The sequence below is a fragment of the Chrysemys picta genome, chromosome 3, assembly GCF_011386835.1.
Source record: "Chrysemys picta bellii isolate R12L10 chromosome 3, ASM1138683v2, whole genome shotgun sequence".
Lineage (NCBI taxonomy): Eukaryota > Metazoa > Chordata > Testudines > Emydidae > Chrysemys > Chrysemys picta.
In genome coordinates this window covers 106,849,091-106,861,220 of record NC_088793.1, presented here as the reverse complement: position 1 = coordinate 106,861,220, position 12,130 = coordinate 106,849,091, and the positions used below count along the sequence as shown (strand labels likewise).

At 39.2% G+C, this 12,130-nt stretch overlaps 1 long non-coding RNA gene across 3 annotated transcripts in view; it reads right to left on the bottom strand.

The window, feature by feature from the left end:
* The window catches only part of LOC103307054 (uncharacterized), a 388,418-nt gene that overhangs the window by 143,162 nt on the left and 233,126 nt on the right, over positions 1-12,130 (bottom strand). For all 3 annotated transcript variants that reach the window (XR_010600106.1, XR_010600105.1, XR_006173970.2), the window contains one exon: positions 1,553-1,670. This is a non-coding gene — a long non-coding RNA (uncharacterized LOC103307054). The remainder of the gene's footprint in view (positions 1-1,552; positions 1,671-12,130) is intronic.

Below are 12,130 nucleotides of genomic sequence, written 5' to 3'. Positions count from 1 at the left end.
AAGTTTTTATCAAGCCTTGTATCAAATAGAAAGAGTTACATATTTACACGAGGTATCAGATCTGTCCTGGCACAAGATTGCAGCAACTATTGTTGCATACAGGGATGTGGTGGACCTCCTTCATAAATCCTCCAGAAGTCTTTGAATTATTTGACAAGGTGGCTAGTACAATCATCAATGCCAGAAGACAGACTGATTTTTGTCCGTCATGCCATTCGTCCCCTGCTGTCCGAATAATCAGTGACCACGTATTGTTTGCCAGCCATGAGTACGTGAATAGATATAAGTCCTTGTGACAGGTTTGGTCACAGCTACCCCCTTGGGACTGTCATCTGATGTGCTGAAACTACCTCTGAGCCCATTTTCTTTGCCAGCTTGGGACTCCAGAACCCTGTCTTGTTGAGCCAGACTCGATAGCCTGCTGTAATACAGACCCAGGGTCTGAACCATGCCCTCAAAGCTGTGGGGGGGCTGCGTAGGGCACCCAAATGGATAGGGACAGCCCTGATTAACATGCATGCTTTTTTTCTCCACAGATTAATGCTGAATCCAACAATAACTTTACCAACACATGTATAATTACCATGTAGGGAGTTATTGTGTTTCTGTAGTAAGTAGCTATGCTGCAGTAGCACTTGTAGAGTAGACATCTCCTTAGGCACCTAACTCCCATTGAATGTAATGGCAGTTAGGGGCTTAGGCTCTTTTGAAAAATCCCAGTAGGAGGCTATCTACATTTTTAGATGCCTAAATACCTTTACAGATCTGACCCCTAGTTCACAATCAGGACCCATCTACACTTAAAATGCTACAGCTGCACCGCTGTAGCACTTCAGTGTAAGCACCTCTCCGGGAGGCAGTAGCTAGGTCGACTGAAGAATTCTTACATCAACCTAGTTCTGTCTACACAGGGTCTTAGGTCGGCTTAAATAAGCTGTGGATTTTTACACCCCTGACCAACATAGTTAATCCGACCTAATTTTCTAGTGTCAACCAGGCCTAAGTACATTCAGAGCTGTAACTCAGCAAATAGCTTAGTCACTCCCAACCTAGTAACCTAACACCTATCCTTATACATTCCAAAATTCAAATTTCAAAATATAATTCCATTCTCTCTACTGAATGAGTGTGATTTCCTTGTTATAAAGTATAGCTAGCTAAATACATTCTAAGTGTTATCTGATAGATAAACTCAATAAAAGTCTGCCTTGGACAGTCAACAACAAACTATCAATACATTTCAGTCTCAGTGAAGCTAATCAGCATATGCTTTAGCAGTTTCCTATGTGAGGCTAGTCCAATTTTGTTAGAGCGCATTAGTTTGTAACTACTGAGGTAAGCAATGAGTCTTTCTATACAAAGTTTGCTGAAAGGAACAAAAAAAGTCAGTTTGCATACTCCTGCCACCATATTTGGCAAAAGAGACTTTTTCCCCTCACCCTTAAAATAAAATGCCAAGTTTTTAAAATAACTTTAAAAGATTACATGGTAAAAACTGACCAGAAATGGCACTGTAAATAATATGTCACTATTCAAAATGATAAATTCTTACCTGGATTACTGAGCTCAGTTGTCACTGGCTCCCCGCAAGAAAGATAAAGCAGAGATTGGAGAAGAGCAGCGAAGACAGTTAGAGGTGTGATTGGATTTATATTGGATGAGAGATTAACCTGGACAGAACAAGGGAAAGAGGATTTCATGAAGTTGTGAAAAATTACTGTGGGTGTAGTTAAAAACTCATCAGTCTCTTCTTTAATTAAACTCGTCCAATCATATGATAACATTGAAACGTGACACATTCTGATCAAATAAAAGGAAATATTTTTTTATTATTATATAGTCACTACTGTATGAAGTTATCAAGTGAAATACTATGGATAGAGTTTAAAAAAGATAGTGTTACAACCATTAATAACTTCTGCAGTGTATGAAAGTCTTAATAAATGAGAGTTATCTAATCACAAATTATGGGGTATATATTGAAGAATTCAGGATTGGAAGGCATTTTTCCCTTTACAAATGACAGCTCTATGATTGGCTTAGTGTACTGACGGGAATTTTGCCTCCCTCTGAAGTCAGTGTAGGTCACTGCCAACCTATCCTTTATAGATTTTAATTTTGTTCACTGCCCATAGCTTGAAATTATTTCAAAGGCTTGAAAATAACATTTTATCAACTGATTTTATCCTTTTCCATTTGACAAACCTTGGTTTCTTATTTTGAGACAAACTGAAATTAAACACATCTGTTTCAGTTTTATATCTTCAACATATATTAATATAGTGTCTTTCACACAGTTCGATCACAAAGGTCTTTACTGATTTTGGAATCTGGCCAGAACACCCCTGCCACCAGAGATCTTCAGTAATCACAAACATTCAAGGCCTTGATTTTACATCTCAGCTGAAAGGCCCTTTTAGTCATGCCAGATCACCTTTCCTTTTACACCAGCATTATCCTGCTCAAGAAATAGAGTGGTAGGTTAATTGCTATTCTGGAGTCAGCAGAAGGACAAAACATATTGTTTCATAGTGTTGTCGCAAAAATAGTGGCATTGAGGGGTTTTTTCTTTTTCTTTTTTTCCCTTTTCTTTTGTTTTTTAAATTCTCAGTGGAGTACTATATTTAAAAAACAACGACTGTATATTGTGCCTTCAGATGTGCATGAGTAGCTTCCATTGAAGCCAGGGGATACTTGAACTGAGTTTCACATGGAAATCTGCATGAGCATCTGAGAGCAGAATTTTGGTTTGTACTAGAAATGTTCCCAAGTTGCAAAATTCAGACCTAGGTCTGAACATTCAGCCTTCTTTAGCTATAAAGGCCAACCTAAACCTTCAGATCTGAATACAAGTTTTCTCTAAAGTTGAGGATGCTCAGATATGGGGTTTGATTGGGGACCATAGCTATCCGAAATAATTAAAAAGCAAAATCTTTGAGATTTAGGTTTCCTGAAAAGGTGGTGGTAGCCTTAAAAATGTGTTTCTTGTTTGGAGAGTGACCCTTAAAATAGGGAGTATGGAGTTTTGTGTTTATTGGCTCAGTAATTTCCATATACAATTTGCTCAGTTCACTAGTAAACAGATGATAAATCTAATCACCAACTCTGCAAATTCAGCCTGGGCTCATTCTGGCTTGTAGATCACCAGGATAAAGAATCTGCACACCAAACTGTACCCTTCACAGGGGTTGTACAGCTGCAAGTGATAAAGTCCACAAATGGAACTGACAGGTTTCAGAGTAGCAGCCGTGTTAGTCTGTATCCGCAAAAAGAAGAACAGGAGTACTTGTGGCACCTTAGGGCTTGTCTATACTTACCGCGCTGGTTCGGCGGCAGGCAATCGAACTTCTGGGTTCGATTTATCGCGTCTAGTCTGGACGCGATAAATCGAACTCAGAAGTGCTCCCCGTCGACTCCGGTAATCCTGCTCGCCGCGAGGAGTACGCGGAGTCGACGGGGGAGCCTGCCTGCCGGGTCTGGACGGTGGTAAGTTCGAACTAAGGTACGTCGACTTCAGCTACGTTATTCACGTAGCTGAAGTTGCGTACCTTAGTTCAATTTGGGGGTTTAGTGTAGACCAAGCCTTAGAGACTAACAAATTTATTAGAGCATAAGCTTTCGTGGACTACAGCCCACTTCGTTAACTCTTGATGATACATAAGTCAGTTTAGAAACCAGCTCATTCCCTCAGCAGTTTTGACTTCTGGGCTGAAAATGATTTTAAAAAAAAAGTTACAATTTGCTTTTGTTACTTCAGTAACCACATAAGATCTTGAACTAGGAGATTAGAAGTAAAATTTTCCAAATCACCTCAATGACTTTGGAGCCAAAATCCCACTTTCACAAGCAGCTTGGGACCAGATTGTCAAAGGCATTTAGGCACCTGTAGATACAGATAAGTACCTAGTGGGATTTTCAAAAATGCATATGCAAACTAGGTGTCTAACTCTAATTGGTGCTTTTGAAAATTTTACTAGGGGCTTATCTGCATCTTTAGGTGCCTAAATAGCTTTGATAATCTGGCCCTTAGCCATCTAAGTCACATTGAGTTTCAGTGAGACTTAGGTTCCTAAATGTCTAAGTCACTTTTACAGATGGGACTTAGGCTTTCATGTCATTATACTTAGGTGTTTTGGAAAATTTTACCCCAATCTGTTGAATAAGAAAGTGCATTGTTACACAGCCCATTTCCTAAGTAGAGTACATGCTTTAAAGTAGATCAAATGTGGGGACCATCCAATAGCATTCCCTAGCATACTTGGATTTTCCTGTTTTACCCTTTATCTCATTGTGTGCCAAAGTAGACAGCAGTATTCTAATGTTTTAGAATCTTGAGAGGTAAAATTGGGCAATAAATCCTTCCATGCTGATATGTTCTGTTGTAGCAATGGAACAATTTATATTGAATAATCATAAGCAAAATAATTTTCATCTGCATGGCTGACAAAAGAAGTCATTGTTCTTTCTCATACAATGAACCATGAAAACCAAACTGAGGAAGGTTGATTTGATTGTGCTACAGTAAATCCAAAGAAAGAAGTGTTGGTGCTTTCCTAATGCAGACAAACAAGAAAGCAAAAAACCAACAGATAGATGATTTTTAAAAACTAGTCCAGTGCTTTCCCAAAGGATTCACTCCACACAAAAAAGTTGTGTGTGTTCTTTTCTTTGATTTCAGTCCAATTGGATTCCCTTTTACCTCTTCAGTTTCACTTGGGGTTTCAGGTTCAAATGATCCCAAAGCAAACCTGTGTTGAAATTATGCTTCACATGGAAGCCCATCTTCTAAAATTAAGAATGTTGCATGATTTCAACCCAAAACCAGAAGCTAAATCCCAACTGGCTTGAAACATGACCGTTGCTCACTTAGGCCTAGATGCTCAAAAGTATTTTGCCATCTAACTCCCTTTGATTTAAATGAGAGTTAGGCATCTAACTGTCTTGTGAGGACCTGCTCCTTAAAACACTCATAAACCTTACACACCTTGATGTCCAAAGCCTGGTCTGAGATTTACTTTTGTAATACACAAAATATATGTGGGTTTGGGGCAGTTGCATAATATTTTGCATACATGTAACTTAATTAGCATGTCTGGTAGGAGCATCTCTCATTTAACAGAGGGCATGATCCTGAAGCCCTTACACACATGAGTAGTGCCACTTTAGTCTATGGAACTATTTACGTGACATCTATTTGACATTGGATCTAAATTGAAGGTACCTGGGATCATAGGTAGAGCTGATAAAAAACAATGGAAAACTTTGAAGTTTTAACATTTTAAATTATGAAGACTTTGAAATGTTCAAAAGCTATTTTCAATCCATAGGTTTTAAAAAGGATGATTTTTCATTTACTCAATTTTTCATGAAAAAAATGTATGGATTTCCTCCTTTACTATTTCCTTCCCACCTTCTTTTTCTTTTTTTCCATTTTTCTACAGAAAACAGTGATTGAGAAGGGGGAAATGAGAACGGGGAGGAAAAACCATACACTGAAAAAACTGAGTAAGTCTTGCCTTTTATGGTTTCATCAAAACAAAACGTACATTTCTAAAAAAGCAATTTGGGGGCGAAATTTATAGTTTTGAAAAAGAAAAGAGATGAACAAATTGTTCATTCAAAAATATTCAGCCAGCTCTAATCAGAGTAGTTTTTGAAGTATTTTTAGATACCTAAATACCTTTAAAAATCTGGCCCATGATAAATAAAAGTACTGTATTGCGACTATTTTACTTGTCTGCAAACACATAGCCAGTTCAGCACCATTTAAATTATTTAATTCTTTCACTTACTACCTTCCATAATAATAGTTACAGGACCAAAAGCACAATATAAACTAGCATGGGTTAATAAAGTAGGCTTTGTACGTCATTAGCTCTACAACATAGTTCTGAATTGTGTTTGTTTGTTTGTTTGTTTTATGCACTGTGTAGGTGATCCATATGCTCATTAATAAGATTAATACATTAAAAACATCTCAATCAATTTTTGGTTAGTTCTAAAGCACTCATTATCTACTCTTATTCTTTTGTTAAAGTTACACTGCATTAATCTGATAAATGCTCTCCAGCTCCTTTTCTTCTATTTGTCTCCTGTTTCTTTAAATTTTCCTTCTCCGCACCTGCCACCAGATAGAGAAGTTTTCTTAGCCTTTCCCTTATGAGCCAATCAATTTCATTTTGTTTTGGCTGTTTCACTGCTGGTTCATGATTTAGCCTTTGTGCAGTAGTTGTCCACTGCAGTTTACTAAGGAATAGCTGAGTCTACCGGAATGCAGCATTTATACTTGGTGCACAGAGAATCACTGGAAATATATCTTGCCCCAAACCCCTCATAAACTGAATGGCAGTGATTTAAAATACCCAGCTTATTACAGAATGCTTACCATTGCATTTACAATACTACATGGATTGTACAAACTGGTCATGTGACTCAACCAGTGACAGGGAAATACGGAGCAACAGTGGATTAGCAAAACAATAGTAAAGAAAATTATAGAAAGAAACTTTATCCACGGTACTGTCAGAAATCCTTGTAAAGATGATAATATCCTACTTCCTTTTTATATCCAAAAGGTTGACCTCCACATGGGTTAAAGTTTTAACTAACCTTTTTCTTCAGTATGAGGCTATCATTAATTCTCCCCAGGTTGAGTGTTAGTAGAATATAACTTGCTGTTTCAATGTGTTAAATTTATCTCCTAGGAACCAAAAATTATAGTTTATTCTACATATTGTCACAATATGAACATTCAGTGCAGGACATGTATATGGCCACTTTTGTATCTGAAGAACAGAAGGATAAAATTTCAGAACTAAACAATCAATTGGTTTAGTTTTACATTTATCACTTCCACTGTGTTTTAAAAATAAAAAAATCATTGACCCTTAAGGACACTTTCATCATAGGATTTCTGAAAAAAGTCCCAAGTAGTTTATTTAAAAAAATAAAGTTGGCAACTGTTTTTTTCCCCCCCTGATCATTTCTGATTTCATCCCACCAAACCAGCCAAACTAGTTGATTTGTGAGTCACTGCACTGGGAGAAATCATTGATGTTTTCTGTGGCATTGAGTTCCCAATGACTTGCTAATGCACTACATCTGATACAATCAGCCTGCTCTCCTCTCATGGTAAGTCAAGCCTGAACTGTGAAATAACATCCTATAAAACTGCAGGTATCCTAGCAGAATTGCACTTCAGTGAGATTTTGCCACTAACTTTTTGCTGAATTTGAGAATATTTATATGTTTTCCCCCTCTAGAACAATTTCCGCACATTAATTTGTTTCCCTCAAAGGTCACATTAGAAAATGGAAGTGATAATTATGCAAAAATTTTAAACTGTATGGCTTTATCACTCACTTTGGTACCTATCATTAGCAGGATACTACAACAGCTGGGGGGAAAAATAGTGCCAGTGCTACCAAAAGCAAGTGGTCAAAAATGAATTTTACCAGAAACACCCAACCCCACCTAAGAATGGTATAAAAAGTGAAGGGTTTCCTGGGCATTTCAGTAAGACACTTAACATATTCACAAACGTACTTAAACACCTAATTTAGATGCAGTTTTTGGATCTACTGCAATCTAAAAAACTCCTGCTCAGCTGCTGCCTCTACCCTGTAGGTGCCTAGGTTTTTGCAGCTCTCTAAAACTGCATAAATTTCTGCTTCTGAGGATGAACATGGCTGCCTCATTCTAGGTTTCCACATACCTATCTCATACCTGAGCCCCAGAGGGGGCCACAAGCCAAGGGAAGACAGGCCTATGGCCACCTAACTCATAGGTGGGGCCCAATACAGAAGGCATGATCAGAGGCCACTACTGGACTGGGGGCTTGTCCACATGTGAAACCAGGGCTGGTCTTACCATGAGGTGAACTGAGGCAGCCACCTCAGGTGCCAGACTGGGGGGGGCGGTTGCCACTAGGACCCAGAGTGTAGAAAATTGTGTCTGGTTCTGGTGCATATGTATTTTCTCTTCTCTAGATGCACAGCGATGGTGGAGTGCTGTGCTGGATGAAGGAGGGCACAAGAGACATAACAGGCAGGCAAAAGAAAAGGTGAGAGGGAATAACAAAAAAGCCTCTTATGTACTTTTCTAGCACCCCCAGGAGCCTGGCCTGATTAACAGCAGCTTCTCAGGGAGCTTCCTGTTTCCTGCTGCTTCCCTGAACCCACTTGAGGGGAACAGGCAGTCAACTGAAGTAGTAGGAGCCAGTTAGGCCTTTAAGACGCTGATATCTTCCCTCACTCAGGCCCTGCTACCAGTCTGCTTATTTGTCCCCTTCAATTGAGTGTTGGAGAGTCACTATAGCTGGCACAGAACAGCAGTCATGAGTGAAAGAAGAAAATGCCCCTCTGTGGCAGCATTCAGAAAAGAAAGAAAGCAAAGGAAGCTTTTCTATCTAAGCAGGAAGGAGCTCTCCTGAGATACATAGACACAAATATTCACAGTGAGCCTTCCGGCACCAGTGAGGATGTGAGTGGTGAGGAGATGACTGATCTTCCAGTTAGTCAGAGTGCAGGTGACCTGTCAGCTACTGCAGCATCCATATCTCCATCTCAAATGGATGTAACCATGTATGTTCCTGAAGAAAAGTGTAGATCAGAGAAGAGTGTGGTGGAGACGCAAGAAACAGCTGCTGCTGAGTTTAGTTCCTTAAGTCTAGATGATCCAGGACTATGGACCCACTGAGCAGTAGCCTGAGAGACTTCCTTGTTCTGCCTGGGCCACAGCAAGTAAAAAACTTCATGTTCCCCAAAGACAATGAAAATAGAAGTTTCCTTCCATCACATTACTTGCGTGAAATCCCCAATGGTGACAAAGTGGAGAGGCCTGGCTTATGTAAGAAAAAACCCAGAATGCTGCATACTGTTTTTGTTGCAAACTCTTCCAGTCTAATGTTCCAGCCACATTGGGTTCTACAGGAACAAAGGACTTGAAAAATCTGGCTAGAAATCTGGCATGCCATGAGAAGGCAACAAATCACCAGAGAACATTCCATAGGTGGAAAGAGCTTGAGATGAGACTAAGGTTAAAGGCCACCATAGATGATCAGCATCAAGAGTAGATTGCATCAGAGTCTCTTTACTGGCAAAATGTTCTGAAAAGGCTCATTGCCATTGTGAGAATGCTTGCTACCCAAAACCTAGCACTGCGTGGCACTTCAGATCAGATGTATGTGCCAAACAATGGAAACTTCCTTAAAATTGTGGTCCTGATGGCTGAGTTTGATTCTGTACTCCAGGAGCATCTAAGGAGAGTCACCACTCAAAAAATGTACACAAGCCACTACCTTGGAAAAACAATTCAAAATAAGATCATTCAGTTCCCGGCAACAAAAATCAAACAGAAGATTGTGGCAGATCTGAAGTCAGCAAGATATTACTCTATTATTCTGGACTCACACTTGACATCAGCCATATGGAACAAATGACTTTAATGGTGCATTTTTTAACAACAACAGAACCTAGTGAAAATATCCCTGCAATGGTGACTGTCAGAGAGCATTTTCTAGAATTTATCGATATTGATGATACTACAGGAGCTGGTATGACAAATGTGCTTCTTAAAAAGCTGGAAGATACAGGAATTGCGATAGCTGACATGAGAGGTCAGGGCTACGATATTGGTGCCAACATGAGAGGAAAGAACAGAGGAGTGCAGACACGGATCCGAGAGTTAAACCCTCAAGCTTTTTTTGTTCCATGCAGTTCCCATTCATTGAACTTGGTGGTCAGTGATGCAGCTTCAGCTTCTAGTGAGGCTGCTGAATTTTTTAACGTAATTCAAAGCAGCTATGTATTTTTCTCTGCATCAACTCATCAATGGCAAATTTTGAAGCAACATCTGGGAACATCCTCTCTGACACTGAAACCACTGAGTGCCACATGATGGGAAAGTCGAGTGGAGGTGACAAAGCCTATCCAACACCAAATTGGGAAGATAGATGATGCCATAGTTGCCATTATGGAGGATAATGCTATGACAGGAACTGTTTGTGGGAGAACAGTGGTAGAGGGAAATGGAATCACCAGAAACATACATAACTTCACATTTCTGTATGGCTTAGTGTTGTGGCATGACATACTGTTTGAAATAAATGTTATAAGCAAGAGACTTCAAGGTGTTGACCTTGATATATCTGGAGCAATGGAACAACTAGCAAAGCAAAGACAGAACCTACAGTCTTACCGATCAGATGAGGGATTTCAAAACATTCTGAAGAGTGCACAGAAGTTGGCAGAGGAACTTCACTCTGAAGTTATTTTCCCACCCATTCAAAAATACAAGAGTCACCTAAGAAGAAGACATTTTGATTAAGAGGCACAGGATAATCCCATAAGAGACCCCAAACAACAATTCAAAGTTGAATTCTTTAACCAGGTGCTAGGTTGTACAATAGAGTCAGTTGAAGAACGTTTCATGCAACTCAAGGAACACAGCAGTATATTTGGGATGTTGTATGATATTCCAAAACTCCTCACTATACCCGAAGACCTACCCAGCAATGCAGGGCACTAGAGACAATGTTGACACATGACGGGATATTGATGCAAGTGATTTAGGTGATGAACTGAAAGCCCTTTTAAGATACATTTCAGCAGGATCAACTCCAAAGGCTGTTCTGGAATATATGTGCACAAATAAGATGACCACCCTTTTTCCAAATGCTTTTGTTGCTCTGCGCTAGCTTTGGCTGAGTTAACACACTAAAAAATAAGAGTGTAGTCATGGCTGTATGGGTGATTACACTAGCTGCCCCAAGTACAATTCCACCTGGGATTTTGATAGCAGTTTGGTGAGTTGGTGGGCTCATTCCAGTTGTCCACCTCATAACTCCCTCCACTATAGTGTCACTAATTGGTACTAACATCAGCAGACTCATTAGGCCATAGAGTGAATGGGCCTGAAGATTGAACTGAGCTAACCCAACTCACAGGTCACACCTACACTGTGTTAGATGCAGGGAACCACGTTACAATGTGACCCTGACCTGATTACAACACAAATGAAAGTGTAGTTAAATGGGATCTGACCATGTCCTCTCAACCAATCCTAAACCTTTGATTGTCCGAAGTTTTATTCCATTGTAAGGAATACTCTTAGGCTATGTCTACATAGTGGTGCTGCATCTAGGAGCTCTGGGGGTGCTGTCATACCCCCTGTATGAAGTAGTAATAACAAACGCCAAATCCATGGTTCCCACCACTAGCACCCCTACTATAAAAATTGTTACAGCTCCCCTGTGTCTTTCAGCTTTAAATTGCGTTTTAATCAGGTCAGGGGACAACCATGTTTGTAATTGGGTTCCATGACTTGATTATAGTTATAGTGTAAACAGAGCCTTATAAACACTTCCTCTTGGTTCACATGTGGGGGAAGCATGTATTGCTCATTCCAACGCTACCTGTTCTGGGCATAAGCAGAGAACTTCAATACCAAGGACTACATTTATTTAAAAAGAAAAAGGAAAGAATCCAGGAATAAAATCTAATTTGGAGATCACAAAGAGTAATAATGCAGTAGGTGTTCTTCTGTAAAGAAGTTTTATTTATATGCTGCTGAACATCTATTTTTAAACATGATTGGTGTTGAATTTTCTTGGAGCATTATAACTAAATATAGCTGCCTGGTCTTAGAACTGAGTTTCTCTGAGACAAGGACAACAATAATTAGTAATCAGGGCAGGAGACTGAGCATGACAATTTCTACCCCAGAGCAAAATCCATTAGCAGCAATTTTAGACAGCAATAATTTAAAATCTTTTAAATATTGTACAACTGTAATGTTATACTATAGGAAAGATAATTTCCACAATGTTTCTTACACATTCATTTTTTTAGGGATTTTAAAGCCTAAATTAAGAAAGCATTCCAGAAAATTTTAACCCCTCTTGAAGATTGTGATTTCAATATTTTCCAGAAGAAAAAAAATATTTTGAGGTTCTAGTAGTGGTCAAAATGCTCATGCTGACATTTTAAGGCTGGCTTGGAGGGAACAGAGTTTGAGTGACAGATATTAACTCAAGCTTTGTCTACAGCAGTGTTTAAAAAGTTATGTTGCTAGAACACATTAAATAACACAATCTAAAGGCCTCATCTACACCTAAACCTTCAGTCAACCT